We start from the raw sequence: 20,621 nt of genomic DNA on the forward strand, positions 1-20,621 counted from the left end.
TCCTACTATGTTTAAGCGGCTTCAACGTCGGAGTAGTTAGGAAATTTTGCTTATACAAGTAATTACGATCAAAATTCAGGTCACACCACGGTCTTGAAGGGAGTTGTGACTTTCAGAGGCCTTAATGACGATCTAGCGAAAACAATAAAAATTTATTTTTTACGAATAATAAAATACTTCACTACAGTTCTCTCTAGAGAAATATGGATGGAAAAGTAGGTCAATATTAAATTAATTTTGTATGAAGCCACGCCTTAGTATATTAAAGCACTATTCGATTAGAACTCGAAACGTTTTGAAAACATAACACAAAATTTGTTATTTCAGCAGCATTGAGAATATACCCTTTCCTGAGAATTTTTCCTGGATCTAAGATTTATCAAAATCAGATTATAAATTATAAGTAATAATAATTACAAACTAAAATAAATATTTACAATATATAAATATATTTATATTATGATATTTTTCTTTCAAGCAAAAGTTAAAGAACGATATCGCCACGCCACGCTTTCTTGCTGTGATTTTCCTCTATTTTCAAATTAAATGATCACACAGAAAAGCTGAGAAAAGAAGAAGAAGAAAGCGATGATAATACGTCGGAAACCTTAATGCTATTTACATTTAAAACGTCCAAATTTTCAAGATCTACGCGAATCTCAAATGTTCCGCCATCAACAAAAAATGTAACTATTCATATCGCTGAGCTAAGCCAGAATTGTTTAACTTTCTGACCAATCGCCGAAGTAAAATATCGTCTGACAGCGATACAATAAGCTTTTGAATCTAATTCATAAGCGTTGCAGTTCCCTATTATTTATGTACGACAAGGTGTGAAATTACAGTAAAATTAATTCCAGAAGTGAGATGCGCCAAAAACTACGTAGGCGTTTGTTGAGAGCGCCGTAATTATAGGGCTGACATTTGCTAATTCGTCAGATTTATGTCTCAAAGCACTTTTGCCCGTAAGCCTTGCCTAGAAGAATAACACTTTCACTACGAAGATACAAAAATGTATAAAGTCCTTAATCTTTGGAGAACTTAGATGTTTCGGTTTTAAGCGCGCAGACCGTTCACTCCGAAATTCAGGACGTAAATAATCACGGGTTAAATAACATATAATACTCGCAGAGTAGCGGTGAACCTTCTATTGTGGGTTTCCTCCCACAATGAGGGTTCTCTTCTCATTGTGGGAGACCCGTGCGCTGTAGTGGGCCGGTAATGATGATGCTGATCTGACTTTGCAGAGAAGGAAGCTAGAATATTATAACTCATTGCCGCAATAGTTGACAAAGATAATCTTTTTAACTGTTAAGTAAAACTAATCTATTTTGGGTCATGTACAAGATTATCTGTAACATACAACCACTAGACCATTTAAATCTGTCCTGCTTATAACGAACTACCTCTGCGGAAGAAAATTCGAGACAAAGGATAATTTATCCGTTGGTACCTTATGATCCTTAGTTGTCTTTACTAATATCATAAATACGAAAGTGTGTTTCTTTGTTTGTACATCCTTGACACCCTTACCAAGCAACCAATTAACGTAATTGTTGGTATAGAGTTAGCTGAAAGAACGGAGAGTAAAATAGGATACTTTTTATCCCAGCAAAACAATCGGTTCACATGGGGTTTGTACAAAACAGTTACAAACGCAGACGAAGAACGCAAGCAATCGCTACCATTTTCCTCAATGTAGCATCCCTATGCTGACCTGGAAACGATTTTTCAAAAGATTTATAAAATGTATGAGAGCGCAAATTCTATCTATAGCTGTTCGCATAATTATGCAATTGGGATGTCTGATCATAAAATCCGTTACAATTGAGAGCACGGTAAATAAAACATTTCAGGACGACAGTTATCTGGTTCAAATTCGAGGTGTACATAACATTGAGATCAACAAATCCATGTCCTTTTAAAACTAATATAGAACAAAAATCAGCGTGCTGATTGACGAAAATTCGGCAACCAATTATGTTATTTATACATACAAATCATTTATAACGTGAAGCTCACATAATTAACGTTTATAAAATGGTATGTTTGATACGAGCACATTAGACATACTGAAGCACAATATAAAATTGTTTAGTTCTTGACTAGATTTTGGTCTTTTCAGTTCAATTAATTTATTTGTTCCTTCATCAAAACTAATAATAATAATTATTAAATCATACGACTTTTCAGTAGGATCACTAGGGATAAACCGGTATTATAGGATACATACATTGAAAGCTTCGTAAGCTTTGCAATATTTAAAATAGCATGATCATGAAAATCACGAGTCTGCTACTTTTTTTCTATTCTAGAGATCATTGAAGATAGACGGAGATGAATAAGTCTGCGCAAAATAAGCCGGAACATATATACAAGTCGAAATAAAACCATGAATAAAATAATTAAAAATTCACGAAGGTGGACCAGGTAGCATATCGCATAAAGCGATCTCATCCAGTCAAGAGAAATAATCAAATGAAGGAAATGAATTTACATAAACTTTCATAAGGAACATTTAAACATGTAATAGGCTGAATTTTAGATGCATATAAGTATAACATATCGATTACATTTTTCTAAGATAAATCAATAGTTTATGTCGTTCGTCTGCCTCTAGTCAATTAATATTCAATTTAGTAAAAGCGTTTAACATCTGAGGTCACATCTCTCACGACCTAGGTATTCGCTAATTGAAATGACTGACGGTTGCCATGGTTTCATATTCAAATTAGATGAGATTTGAATACGTATAGAAATAACGCTTGGAATGTTGTTAGCATGTTTATTGTTTAGCTTTCTGAGCACTCTACTTGTGGTTACAAGTATATTTTTAAGTAGAGATTTATTTTAGAAGAAAATGTAACTAACGAATATTTGTTTTTATATATACAAAATTTTAAAAACGATGCAGGCAATCATTTTTGGCGCAGTTACTGCATGTTAGTTACTTAATATTGACAGACACCCAAAAGATAATTTGATGATATGTTTTTTTTTGCGGTCCAGTGGGAACTAATTTATTTTAGGACCTGATAAAAATCTTTGGAGATAGAAGATATTTGTTGTCTATCTATCCATCATAAACAATGATATAATTTTTATTAAACCCATATTTTTTGCAGGCAAAGAAAGAACACTTTGAACTTTAGCCGGTTCAGCATAAAATTTTCTTTTAATAAATTTAATGGCACCCAATCAAATTCTAGACACTTCTTCAAACTTTCCACAGCTGCTATTGTTTACGCAGCTATACTCGTAAATCCCAATGCGAAAATTACAGCGCCAGCAATAAAATTGTGCAATTACGCAACTCTTACAATGACCCAATCTACTTTGATTATTCACTTGAGCCTCTGTTTAGTTGTTTTAATTTCTCCGCATTTTGTTCTATTTTAGTTTTAATTGTATATACATATTTTTTTACCGTCTTTATCAGTCGGATTAGGCAATAAATCAAAATGCTCACGTATAAATATGTCTGTCTTATGGATGATTCACGATTCGGGTTTCCAGACAGCCTTAATATTTAGACATTCCTGGAGTTACGTGGTGGTGGGGTTCTGATACAAAAATTTGTTGATAATAAACGTTTTATGTACAAGTTTTACTTTTGAGGGCTTACTATCAGTTAAGGAGTATTCATAATTTCGCACGATGTGACATACGTCTTGTTGAACAAGCGTTATCAATATAAAATATAACTTTTGTAAACGATGGCATATATACTCTTGAATGTTCTATCCACAAAGATGTTTACCACCTAGACGGTATTGGATAGAAGATGGCGTTACTTTGCGGAAATCCATAATATATTATGAAAATTAAGCTTCATTTGCTATAATCCGCGAACAGCAAGAGTAATTTATAATTACTTCAATCCGTATCCTCCACACCAAACAGATCCTCGGCAATGTACCCTCTACGCACGTTTCGCTCCGAAACCGGAGCATCCTCAGGAGATGTTGACTTTACAATGAATAATTGTTAAGACTTACTCTCACTTAACAAGTATCTAACTAGATGGTATAATAGCCGTCAATGGGGGTTGGCAGCGAGCGCGAACGCGCTAGGAGTTGAGCCCTAGGGCTCGATGACATCGGCTGGAAGGAGACGTCTACCATAAGGGAGCTTCAACGCTCTGACCTCAGCTTAGGGTATCGTATGGACCGTAAATAAGATCCACCATCCGAATAACGTTATAATTCGGGTACCTTGTCTTCCTACTTAGGATTTCTTTCTAGCACATACACGTGGCTTCAAAAATAGCTAATTTATTCTGCCAATTTTGCAGATCGGGCATATATTTCACACTTCGAACGATTTTTTAGATTATAAAATTGCATGATTATGCAAAATTGGAGTCGAGCTTAATTCTGTTTTCGCGGTCTTTGAGTATTCTAGATATAACTTAGCAAAGATTACAAACTTCCAGTGTTTTTTCAGAGTTCGATGTCGGCTTATCGCTTTAAATCCGATCCTAATAATATTCTACACACCGAGCTCGCCTAACTTTAGCAGACTTAAAGTACTTACCGCGGCTCTCGCATTCTGCGTTATATCTAACGCTTTAACATTCTTGGAAGACTTTGTTTCGCAAACAATATTTAGTATTCATAGTCCTTAAATTATATACTGAATGTGTTCGATCCCCAGCAGGGGCAATTTGGGAATTAATAATTCCTGAATTTTCTCTCATTTGGTCTCGTCGTAGGCTCCGACCTTGGCTAGTTACCACCCTACCGGCAAAGTCGTGCGATGTCGCGTAGAAACTGATTAGGGCTGGTACTGTCCCTAACAGGCTAGCCCGCAACCATCTTAGATTACATCATCTTTGACGGCCGACTTGTTTGTGTGATGATCATGATTGTTTTTCAGTGTCTGGGCGTTTATCTGTATATTATAAGTATTTATGTGTATTAAATTCATAAAAATATTCAACAGCTATCGTAGTACCCATAACACAAGCTACGCTTACTTTGGGGCTAGATGGCAATGTGTGTATTATCGTAGTATATTTTTTTTTTTTTTTCATTTACCAGCAGTTGAGACAAAAAATACACTTTGTGTTAGATATTAACGCGCGCAATCATATACTCGATTTGAAGGGAACTCTACAGTCGTGTTTCTTTACTATGTTAGCACAGATAAACTAATTATCCGATTTTGATATGGCTTAAGATTTTTAGATATGTTGCTAATGCCCTTTTACACTAAAGACGACCTAGGCATACAGTTACCTTTCTCTAATCGATTTTCTCTAGGCAGCTTATTTAACCTAATTTGTCTATGATTCTTGCCACAAGGTGTGGTATTTTGCATTTGTATAACTTATAATATCTGTAATTTTCCGTAAGGTTATTCAAAAAATCGCATTTATGTTTTTTTTATTAGGTTCAGGATTGGTTGAGTGTGTCAATTCGTAGTCAATAATTCAAATTCGCCGCAGCTGCTGTTGTTTACACGGCAGTAAATCCCGATACGTAAATTAGAGCGCCAGTAATGAGATTTAGTAATTACACGACTCGTTTAATGTCCCACTCGACTTTGATTATTTACTCGAAACACTGTTTATAACTTGAGACAGTTTTACATTACATTATATAAAGACACTAGCGGTCCCTCGCGGTTTATATCCTCCGAATATAAGTCAACCTTAAAAGATAGACATATGATGTTGTGGACTTTTTTTTAAGAACATTTAAATGGGAACAACTTTTTCACACATGATTTTATTGAAACTTCAACTGATACCCGCAACAATGGAAAGAGGACGACTGTTTAATTCAGAAGACTGTAGGCCTATTTGAATATAGAAGTTTTGGGTTCGATTTTATTTATTTAGGTATGTTAACTCCGGCGATACAATATATCCCCCTAGTTTGAAGTCGTTGGTAAACATAGTGCCCTTTTTTGGCTTATTAACTGCGATTCTGATAAACTGCCCAATATCTACTGATACCTACAACTAAAAATGTCAACACCTTATTAAAATTGTGTTGTAAGCCGGCCGAATCAATCACTGTTCCGGTCATGCTCTTGCGATTTATTTAAGACGGCACTGCGTATTTTCTTAGTTCTAATAGATTAAAATGGCCACCGATGACAATAAAACCGCGTTAAGAATCCCATGGCCACCCTCGTTTTAGGGCTGACACTTGTTGATATCTTTATTATGAATGGCAGTCCGAAGGTCGCCAGGCACCGAGAATAATGTCTGACAACAGTGAAGAGTTAATGTTACGGTGCTGCGATATTTTCCACTCCATACGCCACTAAGAACTTTTAGTTTCTTTGAAATCTTTATCTATTAATCTACCATTACAAATAATAAAGCTTAAGAGTTTTTGTGTTTGAGTGCGTTAATCTCTGATAATAAAAATCCATTTTGTGGTTAATAGCCAAATTCTTAGGGGAAGTTATATTCACAACATCACGCTATGACCTTAAGGAGTCGGGAAAACGAAGTAATAGCGAGGACGGTATATGCAACGCAGTAGGTTGAGGATATTATGCAGACTAACTGATGAAAATTGGTATAGAATTTTCTTATGATCAAACAAAATACTTAGGCAATAAGTGCAATTCTCGATTGTTAGCAGTTATTTGTAATAAGTATGAAGGTAATAATAATAATCATTTAATTGCAAAAAAACATGTGAAATTATAGATGTTACAAAAATTATACAGGAAACTGTTCTAGCCCATTTAAAGGCATGCAAATTTTAACTTAAAAATAATTAAAAACATTTAAAATTGGATTACGTCAATTTTTTTAATTAATTAAATTACAATGTCAATTTTATGTCCAATGCTTTATAATTACAATTAATTTAATTTTGGCCTAAAGTACCAGCAACGTACTCATCTACGGAATAATAATCTGCTTGAGCTCCACATATTATAAGTGCATTCAAAGAAAAAAACGATTCCGATATTTAATTAATATAGATTGTATACAGCACACGAAAGTGTTTCGACACTCATCAATAATTGACAATCACGTCAAGTTTTCTGAAGCCTTTCAAGATGTAAAGATTTACACACAATGCAATAAGAAGCGCAATTGTGCATTGAATTCAGAACCCGGGCCACCGACCGACCTTACATTTTGCAGACTCAAAAGGCGGCATTATTACAATTCGACAAATGTACTCAATACAATGTACATACCAATGTAACCTCGGCGTAATATTTACCATTTTTGAAGTAAAACTTCTTCAGGTGACTAGGGTGGGAGTAACTCAGATCTTTTTTCTGACGGAAGTAACGCTTACGTCAGATGTCTGTGTAGTGTCCGCTAATTAAAGATATAAATTTGCATTGGTCGTAAGTATATGTCATATACTCCACGTTTCTTGTCTTATACGCTAGTCAGTGGCAAATATCACAATCAATTAGGATTATTTATTTCCAATATTTTCAAACGGATCAATTGTGAATACAACAGTTTAAAAAAAAATATTTGAAATTCGAAACTTTTTTGAAAATCTCTAAATTTACTTTTTTATTTATTACTTTTGAAATAAATACTTATTACTTTAGTAATAAATTTATTTATTACTAGTATATAAATAGTAACAAAAAAAATATTTATAAATTTTCTGACGATTGCGACATTCTATAATATTCAAAGACAAGGTTATGACATGTGCTGATCTAACCTCCATTTTTCTACTCTCAATTATCCTATTTAACAAAAAAGATATTAATGAATTGAAAGTCTTATTAATGAATTTTAAATAGAATTTAAAATGAAATAGTAAATAGTATGACATGGCGAAGTCCCAGGACCATTTTACTCTTTCATCAATAAATAATAATAAAAGTTTTACTTCAATCGCGTGTTAAGGTTACAAGTGATTAAAGTATTATTCATCAGTTATCTTAGTACCTCTAACACAAGTTACGCTTACTTTGGAGCTAGATGGCGATGTGTGAACTGTCGTAGTATATTTAATTTACTACTTCCAGGCGTCCCGTGACGGCTCACACATTTTTTTATAAATATAATAATAACACTAGGCTAGACTGACAATAGCCTTTAAAATGATTTAGCAAATTATTCAGGTATAATTTTAAACGCAAAAGGTATATTCAATTCAAACTTCAGCCGTTTAGATAGTTATTGGATTATCGACCCCCCGAGGAAACGATGACAACTTTACCATTTCCAAAGGCTCTCGAGAGCGGGTGAAACTTTCTGGATTTACCTCGTATGATGTGGGTTAAATCAAATGACATTTCTATGTTGAATGTTCCTATTTGTTGTAGTAAAACTAGTCTGGAAATGTCCGCGACTTTTTTTGTATTTAAAAAATCCTTATTAAATCCTTGCGGGAACTGTTTATTTTCCCGCGCCAAAACATCCATACGTATATCCTTTATCTGTCTCCAGCAGGGCTAGAACGGGCAGGAGACATTTTTCTACGCGGGGCGATGGCAAAATATTATATTCTCCCACAGCGTTATAAACTCTCCGAGCATTGGCGCACAAGTGAAAAAAAAAAGAGGTTAAAGACCCTTATGAGACCCTTATGAGATTCTCAATGAGAATATTTACAACATCTGTTAAGCATTTAATATCAAAACTAGAAACAACTACACGTACAAAACGATCAGAATTTATATAAACAACCTTAAGGATATATTTAAAAATACAAAGTTTTTAAGGTTCTTCTTAAAAATATTGGGGAAAAAAACCCCTATTAAAGTGGAGACAGTTACTTAAAAGGGCTTAGGCCGTAGTCAATCACGATTAGTGGACTCCACACAACTTTGAGAACATTATGGAGAAGCAAGTGATAAATTAATTACTTAACTTGAGGTCTCGCAGGGAACTCGAACTCGGCCCCCCAAGAGTGAAGTCGAGCTCCTACCTCTATCACCGCTTCCGAGTTTCTTTACCTAAAGATAAATGTTTGTAATACAAAAACTTGCCGTTTTGACAGCGCCCCCGAGTCTTAACTAAACGGTCACGTTAGTCACACGTGACGTCAGAGCCACACCCTTATTCAAGGAAACGCATACAACAACACAAATGCAGCCGCTGATACAACTTGAACTGCAAGTCATCCAATTTGCCTCACGTGCATGAACGTACACAAACGATTACAGCGAATACTCCGGAGACTGTGTGGGGGGGGCGTGATGGATGACTTAGAGTCCGATCGTCCCGTATCGTATATACGGGACGATACGTCGTCGCTGCGACAAATTTGCCGTCCACACAATCTTCGATTTGTCGTTGCGACCGATCTCTACTAATTTTATAATTTATAAAGAGGTATCGTTTGTGAGGTGAGTTTTACTGAACCGTCATCCACCATTCACCATCATATGTCATAGGATTGATCGTTTCTTTATTGGCAAGAAAAGACGAAATTTGCGATGTGGTCCTCGATTAAGTAAATCGTGAATGATATTGACATACTATCGATTAGTCTGACACGAAGGATCGTGTCATGTTTGAGGTCTTACCCACTGGGACTATAACAATGTTGGCGTTACTCTACAGCAATCAAACTTTAATCTTAAAGCGAGGGGCTCGAGCTGTGTTTCGCTTACATCATAAATCAGCGGATTAAGAACGCAACAGGTTAGGTACGTCTTTAAAGATTACCGGCTTGACTCCAAAACGTTAATTAAATTTAAATACAGAATTACTCCTGTCATTGTAATAGTAATCAGAATAAACAGTAATCCATTACTCAAATTAATGAACTTTTACAATTTAATTAGCAGAAACTGGGGATAACTTGTATTCTTCTTCTCAGGGTGCCGTCAATCATAGGGCTATCTCCGTATAATGTTTTGGTACACTTTCTATAACACTGTCGTAGGTTTTTGAGCACTGATTCAGCTAGGCCTGCCACTTATATGGTATGCAGTGACGTGCACAGGAACTTGGACCAGGGTAAGTATAACGAAGTGAAATGGCATAAAATGGCAAAATCCTCTTCCGTTACTAGTTATATGAAAATGTTAGGGTATGCAGTGCTTTTGTGCATTTATAAAATGCACGCCACTGATGGTATGCCACGTATGATAAGTTGAAGAAGTTCATACTTTTTTGTATTCCGAATCACATGTCCCAAATATTCTTTTCTTCTTTTATTGGTTATGAGTACCTACATCTAGAACCTTACTTAGATTACTTACAATACTATTACTTTATATATATTGGGATCGGACTTATGGTTGCTTAACAATTTAACGTGATTTTTACGACGATGTCTCCGACAAATCTGAACCAATATTGACGATCATTTCCTTTCAAAAGGGCGTGTCTTCTAGTTAGAAATTGGCTCAATTCCATATGTAACATATATAATGGAGTTTACATATACATACAGTGTTTAACTTTGCAAGATTACCATCAAAGTTTGACAAACAAATAATGAAATCATATCAATCAAATCGTCAACTTGCTCGTCGTCTTCATTACTATCTAATGGGAGTTAAATATTTATTAAAGTGGTTCATCATAAGTTATCTGCGTAGTTTAATATCTAACATGTAGAAGATAAACTCTCAACTCTACGCGTACTCGCGACAGGTTTACGCAGCGTAAGGACGAAAGCGAGCAAAGTATACTTTTTCGTGCACTCAGGAACTATAATATGCTTTAGTTTCGCTCTTACCTATTCACTAATGAACCGCGTGCTGTATATAGATACAAATTACTATTCAGTGGGTGCATAAGAAACACTTTGCTTCCTTTTCCATTAAAATAATAAATTAATACACTACTACAATACACAGATCGCCATCTAGCCCCAAAGTAAGCATAGCTTGTGGTATGGATACTAAGATGACTGATGAATATTTTTATGAATAATAGAAAAATAAATACTGGTTATATACAGATAAACCCAGACACCGCAACATATTCATGTTCATCTCACCGACATTTACCAGTTGTGGGAATCGAACCCACGGCCTTTGACTCAGAAAGCAGGGTCGCTGCCCACTGCGCCAGTCGGCCAGTCCATTATCACAACGACGATAACTATTTCTCTGGCGCAACGGTGAGCGCTGTGAATTTAAGTATGAGGTCCCTGGTTCGATTCCCGGCATGGGCTATTTGGTAATTTAGAAGCTTTGGCCGTGGCTAGTTACCACCCTACCGACAAAGACGTGCCGCTAAGCGATTAAGTGTTCCGGTGCGATGTCGCGTAGAAACCGTTTAGGGGTATGACTACCACAGTCCCTAACAGGTTAGCCCCCTACCATCTTAGACCGCATCATCACTTACTACCAGGTGAGATTGCAGTCAAGGGTCAAGCTGTAGAAAAAAAAACACCATTTGGTAAATTTCGCTCGCCCTTCTAAAGGTGGAAACGATTTAGTGGATATTCCGTAGGCTCGTACGAAACGATTACGAATTAACAATTAACAGTCACGTGCACAAGATTTTTCACTGGGGTAGGCACAAAGCAGAAGGATGGCATCAAATAGGTAAATCCTCCACCTATACGAACTTTGTAAATATTTTAGGGTATGCAGTGCTTTTGTTCATGTACGAAGTGCACACCACTGACAATGATTAATAGTAAAGTCAACATATCCTGAGGGTGCTCCGGTTCGGAGCGTGCGTAGAATTGCCGAAGATATGTTTATTGTCGAGCATAAGGATTGAAGAAATTATAAATTACACCATACAGATTTTCTGATTTTCGCGTATATACCTATCGTATGAAACGCTTTTCTTACATTTTCATTGGTTTCGCTCTTACCTTCCAACTATCGGATCGCGAGCCGTCGCATGATTATAGACTGATACAAAGTTGATATCCCGTGGGCACGTACGTAACGTATGTTCGTTTATTGTTTGAATACTTTATAGCACACACACATTTTATGTAAAGTAAACAGAAGAAACTTCGTATAGCAAAATGGGGCGTGCATAGGCGGTCTTATCGCTAAAGTTTACTATTCCAGACAACTTTTGACGTTAGGAAAAATGCAGGAACTGTTTTTTTTTTGCTTCCTTTTTCATTCGTTTGCCCCACCTTTCTAACATCGACGGTCGAGCTAACGCAAGGGTATATACAAAGTTCATATTTCGTGGATTTATATAAAACGTAAGCCTAAGCGTAAGATAAAAAATCCTATTTTAATTTTAAGTATTACTTAAACGCCAAAAAAGCTCGGGTGTAAATTGTTCTAACTGCATAGCTTAATATTAATTTACTGTTAGATGGTGATAACATAAAAAATTACCCGGCTAAGTTTGTTGTGGGGTCTTCTTAGACTAGGGCGCGTTTGGAACCCTCGCAGCTTTTGGTTTAAGTTGGCCAACGAAGTTATCACCATCCCCTTACAATAATCTAAACATATATGTATGAACACCTTATAAGTCCCTGTGATAGGCCGACAGGAATAAAGAATTTTTGAATTTGAGAAATTCTAAAATTATAAATACAAAGTTCGCGAATCTGAGGAATGCCCTTCCGAATCCCATTTTCCCTGCCACCTTCCGCCGTTGCCAATCTAGAGAGAATCTCTACGCACCTTGTATGGGAGATCGCTCTTATTACGGCAATAATTATATTAGTATCGATAAAATATGAATTGTTTGTTGAAGTCTTTATGCAGACAAATTAAACACAAATACAGAAGAAACTTTGAAAATAAAATAGGGCGTGCAAATGCGGTCTTATCACTAAAACGATCTCTCCCAAACAACGTTAGGAAAAACGAAGGAACGGGTTGGTGCAGCAATTTAAGTTTAAAAATATATATTTATATATAGGTATACAAAATAATTATAAAACTATTACTACTTACTCATAAATTGATTTCTCCTCTAGATTTGATAATTCAACATTAATTTTCCAGTTTAGAATAATCCTACTTTCTACTAATATTATAAATGTGAAAGTGTTAATATTTGTAACTCAATCACGCAAAAACGGTTAAACGGATTTGTATGAAATTTGGCATACATGTAGCTTTTGCCATGGAGAAGAACATAGGCTACCTTTTATTCCGATTACTTAAGTAGTTCTCGAGAGAAAATTGAAATTCCCGCGGATATCAGCCAGTATATTATATAAAGGTATCTAATATTATGCTTTTACAACAATTACATAATTGTAATCATTGCGTAGTTTATGTTGCAGTTTTGTTATAATGAATAGGGTAAATAAATTAATTATTGTTTAGAGTACCTAAGTCATCCATTTAAATCAATACCTATGTTTTTATTTACGTATATAATGAGGTTGATAAAGCACTTTTGCGGTAGAGACGAGATTTTTCCTTTGTTTTTATTTTAGAACTAAATTTATACGTCAATATACGTAGGTAGTTCAAATAATAAACTTTATTAATAGGTATAATTTTTTTTTTAATTTATAATTTTTTCTTTTCGCAAGATCAAGTCCATTTGAAAAACTACAGATTTTATCAATACCTATTTGTCGAGGGATCAGTACTATAAAAATAGCTCCAGCAAGCTTTGCACGTCCACTCTCTACGACAGTTGACAAATAACTGACAACCTCTGAAGGTGCAGTGTTACTACAGGTGCACTTTGTGTACGCACACTGCGTTACGGAGAAAAGCGTCTTAAATTGCAAGTTTATAAAATACCCGACCTTTCATAAACACATTACGGTTTTGTATTTAGATTTACTTTATATTCGACTCAAGTGCACTCACAATTTATAAGGCAGCTAGGCGGCGCGGTCTTCCCAAGGTAACTGGTTTTAGGCGCTGCATTCACCTGGAAAGATGGAAAGAAAAATTACTAAACAATATTGTGTTATTCTAATAACCAGAGGATAACTTTTTAATGAGACTTTATTTAATAAAGTCAATATGATACGTTATGTTTCGACGCTAGCCGTGAGACAAGGGGTGGCAAAAGTGATGACATTGGCATTTGACGACAGAGTACCGAGACAAATAAAATGACAAACATTAAGTTTGTCATTTTATTTGTCATGTTCGCCAGAAGATTTCTCATACTGCCCTTTCTTTAGACTATAGTTATAAAGGCCAACGATAGTATTTAATGGTAGAAATAAATAAATAATGAATAAAAAAATATACAACGAGAGTTATGGGTACAGAATAACTGATGAATATTTTTATGAACAATATAAATAAATATGTATATTATTCTTTAAAATATTCATCAGTCAGTCATCTTAGTACCAATAACACAAGCTACGCTAACTTTGGGGCTAGATGGCGAGCGTATGTTCGTAGTAAATATATTTTAAATACTTATAATATACCTACAGATAAACACCCAGACACTGTAAAACTTTCCAGTTGTGGGAATCCAACCCACGACCTTGGACTCAGAAAGCAGTGTCGCTACCCACTGCACCAGTCGGCCGTCTGAAGAAAGGAATTATGGCTCTTTAACGGCTACTCGAGTGTGCGGGCTGGAGGGCTAACGACACCTCATTCATCAAAATTGTTTGTTTAAGCGATACGCTCATTGCCTGTGTTGATCCTCCTCATTTTCATATTTCGATCACGTAGTGGCGGATCATAAATCTCTCAAAGCTTTCACGTTTTTTCGGTACATTTTATTAAGCCAATTTAAGAAAGGTACATCATAATCAAGGCACTTTAAAGTACATTAAAATCATTATTACCGTCCCGTACAGGGTCTCCGCTCAGAATGAGTGAGTGCGGATTAGTAGACAAGCATGCATGTTCTCTCACGATGTTTTCCTTCACCATTAAAGAAAATTATATATGAATTGCTTAAATTAAAAAAAAAAAAACGCACATAGCTTCGGCACACACCTCTAGCCGGGGATCGATCTCGGCTCCCAGAAAGAGCCCTACCCACTGAGCTATCACCACTTCTGAAAGTCTGGTAAATATCATCACCATCCTCAGGCTCCTATCGCCAATAGACTGATGAAGAGCTGTGACTTTCCAAGTTGGAGTACAAACGATTCTGATAATACGATTCTGGTTAAAAAACGCCTTAAATTTTTGACATATTTTAACGACAACAGTCTGTTACAGTGCAATGTTGGACTAAAGGCCTCTCCCAACGGGGGGTTTTGCCCATAATCACCACGCTGGGCAGGCGGGTTGGTGATCGCAGTAGATGGTAGTAGCGGCATGGCGGACGCTGCTGCCAGTTCTTCGTTATATGCCCTTAGTCGCCTCGTACGACACAGCAGAGTAGAGCATAGGTGGTGACACTTGTATTATGATATGCCGTCACCACACAGATTACATCATAATGCACATCTCTACTTCCCTACTTAACTTATCCCTATCCCTACTTCCCTACTAATATTATAAATGTGAATGTAAGTTTGTTTGTTACGCTTTCACGCAAAAACTACTAAAGCGATCCTCATGAAACTTTGTACACATATTCTTGGAAGTATTAGAAGTAATGTAGGATACTTTTTATCCCCCCTACTAATATTATAAATGCGAATGTAAGTTTGTTTGTTACGCTTTCACGCAAAAACTACTTAAGGGATCCTCATGAAACTGTTAGAGGGATAGGATACTTTTTATCCCGACATTAAGCTCGGTTGCTTTGGGAGAGAGGATGAGTGTTTGACGATTTTACACCATAACTCCGACAAATTATAACCGATTTAAATAATTATTTTTGTACTATTCTTAAGAGGTTATAATGTGTTTAATTTTGCCCAAACTGTGGTTGGAGATAGAGGACAGAACTCCTCAGCGGACAGCAGCAAACCCCTCATTAAAGGCTTTATTGAGGCGACTATTTATTACGAGATTAATTATGAAAGGAAGTAAAATTCTGCCTAAAATGGTTAATTTTTCAAGAATTATTAAAGTTATATCCACGAAAATTGATCACTTCCCAAACCAGGCCCTTCCGTTGGGAGAGCCTTTTAGTCCAGCAGTGAACTGTTCTAGAATAATTTAGTTTTCGGTTAAAAATTTCAGAAGAACGAGACACCTCATTTAAAAAAATGTCCACCCGGAAGTATTACATAGAGGTTTGGCCACTATTTACTTCATCGAGGATGGAATTAAAGTTCAATTCAATTTTACAAAATAATCCAAATTTGATATTTTGAATTTTATTTGCTTTTAGCCTGTAGGTAACTTACGCTATGAAGACGGGAATGGGCACCGTACGAAAATGTCTTGCTCGCGGGACTACAGAAATTTTACTCAGGCGTAGTCGATGGCATTCGCTATTTAACTAATAAATATAACAAATTAGTGTCAGTTACTTGCAATAATGTTTTCCAGCAAACTGTTTTTAGTATAAATTCTATTCTACGTATATAAAATACGAGCGCCAGCTTAGAGTGCACAACTAAAACTATTAGCTTTCCAATTACCATAACTTAAAATAAAGGGGATTAAGCTTTTAGCCGAGAAGTATAATCCTGTATACTCCAACTATTTCACCCACTTTTAAACATAAATGAAGACTCATCTCATCCCTACTATCCCTACTAATGTTATAAATGTCAATGTAAGTTTGTTTGTTACGCTTTCACACAACAACTACTTCACTTCTACCTCATGAAACTTTGTACACATATTCTTGTAAGTATAAGAAGTAATATAGGATACTTTTTATCCCATTATTAAAGAGATAGACGACAGAACTCCTCAGCGGTCGGCAGCAAACCCCTCATTTAAGGCTTAGCGATACTGAATACATAATTGCTGCCACATTTATGAGGACTTCGGTGCTAGGACTAAATAAAAAATGAATCAACTAACAATGCTATTTCGATTCTTCCTTTAACGATTACTAATATTTGTTAGTGATAGAAGGAGCTAAGACTGATCAGACAGTTCTTTCAAGATATTGTTACTATGTGAATTGAAAGATTACTTTTTAAAAACTACACCTGTTTTTTTTATAAGAATTGGTATTCTTAAATTTTTTTAGAACCACAACGAACTTTAAATTTTATGAGAACTAAAAGTAACTAAAACAAAATAAAACGCAGACGAAGTCGCGGGCAACAGCTAGTATTCTTATAAAGCATCTCGATTTCATTAGAAAACTCGTTATTGCCGTAAGTAGTTATTTACTCTATCACAATATTTAAAGAGCGACTCAACGAAAAATATTAAGGGGAAGGATTGAGATTTGATCCCGAAATAAACTCTATCAATATGTATTACCATTGTACCTTCAAAGGTTAAACGGAATGAGCATTTATACTATTTGTACCTAATAGAATATTTTGTAGGAATTTATCATCGGTCCTTTGATAAATAATTTCCAATTCCTTTACTTTTATATGAAAATTTTCATAGGTACAGTATAATATTTCGTTTCGCAGACAATATTATTTTTTTCCCGAAGTTTTTTACGTAATAAAAATATTCTAGGTAGACCTTTGCTCTTTGATACAAATATTTACTTGTATTCAGCAACTATAATATTATAACAATGATAGAGGTGTTTACTCTCTTGCTTGTTTCACTTTGATGTATTATTTATCTATATTTCTACGTTTTTTAAACCTCATCACAGCACAAAGTTTGTATCCGCTAAGACAGAAAATTGTATAAAATGTCTTGTTGTCAAATGTCAAATTGTATAAATTGTACTAAAGTGGTTGGAAGGCTATTAGACAGCATTCAAATTTAATGAGTTCTATATTAAATTAAATAGTTTCCTAAGCGTTTTTTTGAACAACCCACATTCATGGGTTAATATAAAATGGGCAGATAAAAGTTTGAACAGACAAATTGTGCGCGGGCGACCGCTAGTCTATCAATATGCGCTGGCGCAATATTTATCGTCATCATCATCATCATCCACGTATCAACCGATAGACGTCCATTGCTGGACATAGGACTTTTGTAGGGAGTTTCAAATTCCACGGTTTTGTGTTGCTTGCGTCCGGCGGCTCCCTGCGACGCGCTTGATGTCGTCTGTCCACCTCGTTGGGGGTAGACCAACGCTGCGCTTACCAGTACGGGGCTGACATTCCAGCACCTCGGGACCCCAACGTCCATCCATTCTCCGAACTATGTGCCCCTATGTGTGGTCGCAACACTATCCCACTAATATCATAGTTGCGAAAGTTTCGAAGGATGAATGGATGGCTGGATGGATGGCTGGATGGATGGATGGATGGACGTTTGCTACTCTTGTACATAAAAACTGTCTATTGAACCAATTTAACTGAAATTTGGAATAGAGATAAATTTTACCCTGGATAAATTTTATCTCGGAAAAATGTACGGCTCCCACGGGATTTATGCAAAACCAAAATAAAGAGTATGAGGTCGCGGGATACAGCTAGTTTGACTTAGACTGAAATGTAACCGTTGCATAATCACGTAATCTACAGATGTCATTTAAGCTATACGTGCTGTTTTAAAATACTACTTAAGACTAACAAATTATTTTGTAATTTTTTTGTTATTGGGTCATTAAAGAAAAATCGATAATCTTGAAGACTACATAAACTGGGACTGTTACACCAAGCTAAAAAACCGAAGTACGAAATTAATCATTTAAAAAAAAAACAACACGAAAACAAAATATTGGAAGCACCATTTCAGTCCCAATGCTGGTCACACGCCTCCTGCCTTAGGACAAAAAAGCAAAAGCAAAGACCCACCACGCTTAATCATGATCATCAATCCATTACCCGCCCACTGCAGGGAACGGGACAGGGTCTCCTTTCAGAATCAAGAGGGTTTAGAACGTAGACTTCACATAACTTTAGGAATGTTATGGAAAACTCTCAAGCGTGCAGGTTGTCCTCATGATTTTTTCCGTCGCCGTTAAAGCAAGTGATATTTTTTAATTACATATTTAAATTTAAAACGCACGTAACTACGAAAGCACAATAGACAGTAAGTCCATAAGCACAGAAGACAGTGAGTCTTTAAAAAGGGTCCTTAAAATAGGCTTAGAGATATTTTCGCGAGGGACCTGTAAATGCTATTAAAGCAACCATTTGCAGCTCCATCATGAAACCATTCATAAAACATTACTTGTTTTACACACTATCCACCTACTTATAAGTCGAAATAGTTTTAGAATCTAAACATATTTTTTTATAAGCGATTTTATAAGCGTTCGTTTAGCGTACGAGCTGTGGAATTGTGGAATGCGCTTCCATTGAGCATACGACGATCCAAATCACTGGCGATATTTAAAAGAGCAGTTAAGGCCCATTATATTGTTAACGACTTTTAATAGTATGTATATATGTACTTACTCATTTATTGTATGTTAAAGTATTTAATTATGTAAGTGTTGTTATTATACATATTAGTTTATTTTTATATTTATTTATTTATTATATTATTTACTTTTTATCTATTTGTGCACACTAGTTTATGTATTGGCATGTAGTTATTTGCATGTATGTATTTTAATATTTGTACCACCAGCAGTCTATTCTCCTCTTCTTTTTTTTTTTCCTAATTCTAAGGTTGCCTGGCAGAGATCGCTATTAAGCGATAAGGCCGCCTTTTGTATTACTACTTCTTTCGATGTTTCTGTTTTTGTTATATTTTAAATGTTGTGGTATACAAATAAAGAGTTTTAATAATAATAATAATAATATTACTACATTATATTACAAGAAAGCCGATGCCGTCAACGAACTGTTCTACAGTTTGACGGAATGCTTGTAATTTATCTTACTTTATTATAACTGAAGAAGAAAAAGAAAAAAGGGAGGCCGAATTTCTAAGCACTTGTCTATCACTGCTACTTCCACCACGCATATTAACAAAAATTACAATGCCATACGTAGTAGCTTTCTAGTAGCATACATATGCTACTAGAAAGTAACTTTCCTAGTTCCTGCTAATACATACACTAATAATTTTAAGTTCATTTTCCGCTCGATGTGCGGTAATGGCAGGACGGCATTATGACCAACTGCGCGCACTTAGCTTTGTCGGTCTCCATTCCTAGAAACCATTGTAACATACGAAGTATGTTTACGATTCAAGTTGACCGAGGTAAACCTTGGTTTGAGTTACGAGAACAATTCATCATAAGTGCACCGACAATTTTTGGAATTGTTTGTGACAATTTTAAATGACTTATATAACCATATTTAACAATATAGCCTGGAAAGGGACTTCTGGCAGAAAGAAAGGAAGGAAGAAAACTTTTATTTTGGCATACACAAAAATAAATAAATATACAAAAAAGTAAAATTTAAAAGTTTATACAATCATGACAACTACGATGTGATCCCAAAATGATTTTTACTCTGCATGTTTGATGTGCCTGTTAAGACCGAGAGCTGACCTTACATGAAGCCAGACCTGACGTTTGGATAGGTCACAGAGGTACTCACAGAGCACCGCTTAATAACTAAGACCCTTTTGCCAAATAAGAAATAAGCTGATCTTAGAACGTCTGTACAGTTCTTCATAAATTATAGCTAAGAACCATCTCGATCACGATGTCTTTCAAACAATAATCAAATCACCAAAATCGGTTCATTTGTTTGCGAGCTACTATGCCACATATTATGTAATTCTTCTCAATGTTTCGGGGGTTAAAAATACCGCTATAATTCTATGCCGGAAACACTTCGAGCCCGAATAAAAAGGGGATACATTCGGATTGGAGTGGAGAGTTTGGTATCAAATGATGATGAAAGACACTGGAGAAGGCCTAGCTAAATCATTCAACG

At 35.6% G+C, this 20,621-nt stretch overlaps 1 protein-coding gene across 1 annotated transcript in view; it reads right to left on the minus strand.

Annotated features, from left to right (window-relative positions):
* Positions 1-20,621, minus strand: part of LOC120631179 (beta-arrestin-1) — a 111,192-nt gene that overhangs the window by 49,787 nt on the left and 40,784 nt on the right. Inside the window, exon 2 of the mRNA XM_039900660.1 lies at positions 13,669-13,732. The gene's annotated coding sequence lies outside the window, so the exon portion shown is untranslated. The remainder of the gene's footprint in view (positions 1-13,668; positions 13,733-20,621) is intronic.

This window comes from Pararge aegeria, chromosome 2, assembly GCF_905163445.1.
Source record: "Pararge aegeria chromosome 2, ilParAegt1.1, whole genome shotgun sequence".
Taxonomy (NCBI): domain Eukaryota; kingdom Metazoa; phylum Arthropoda; class Insecta; order Lepidoptera; family Nymphalidae; genus Pararge; species Pararge aegeria.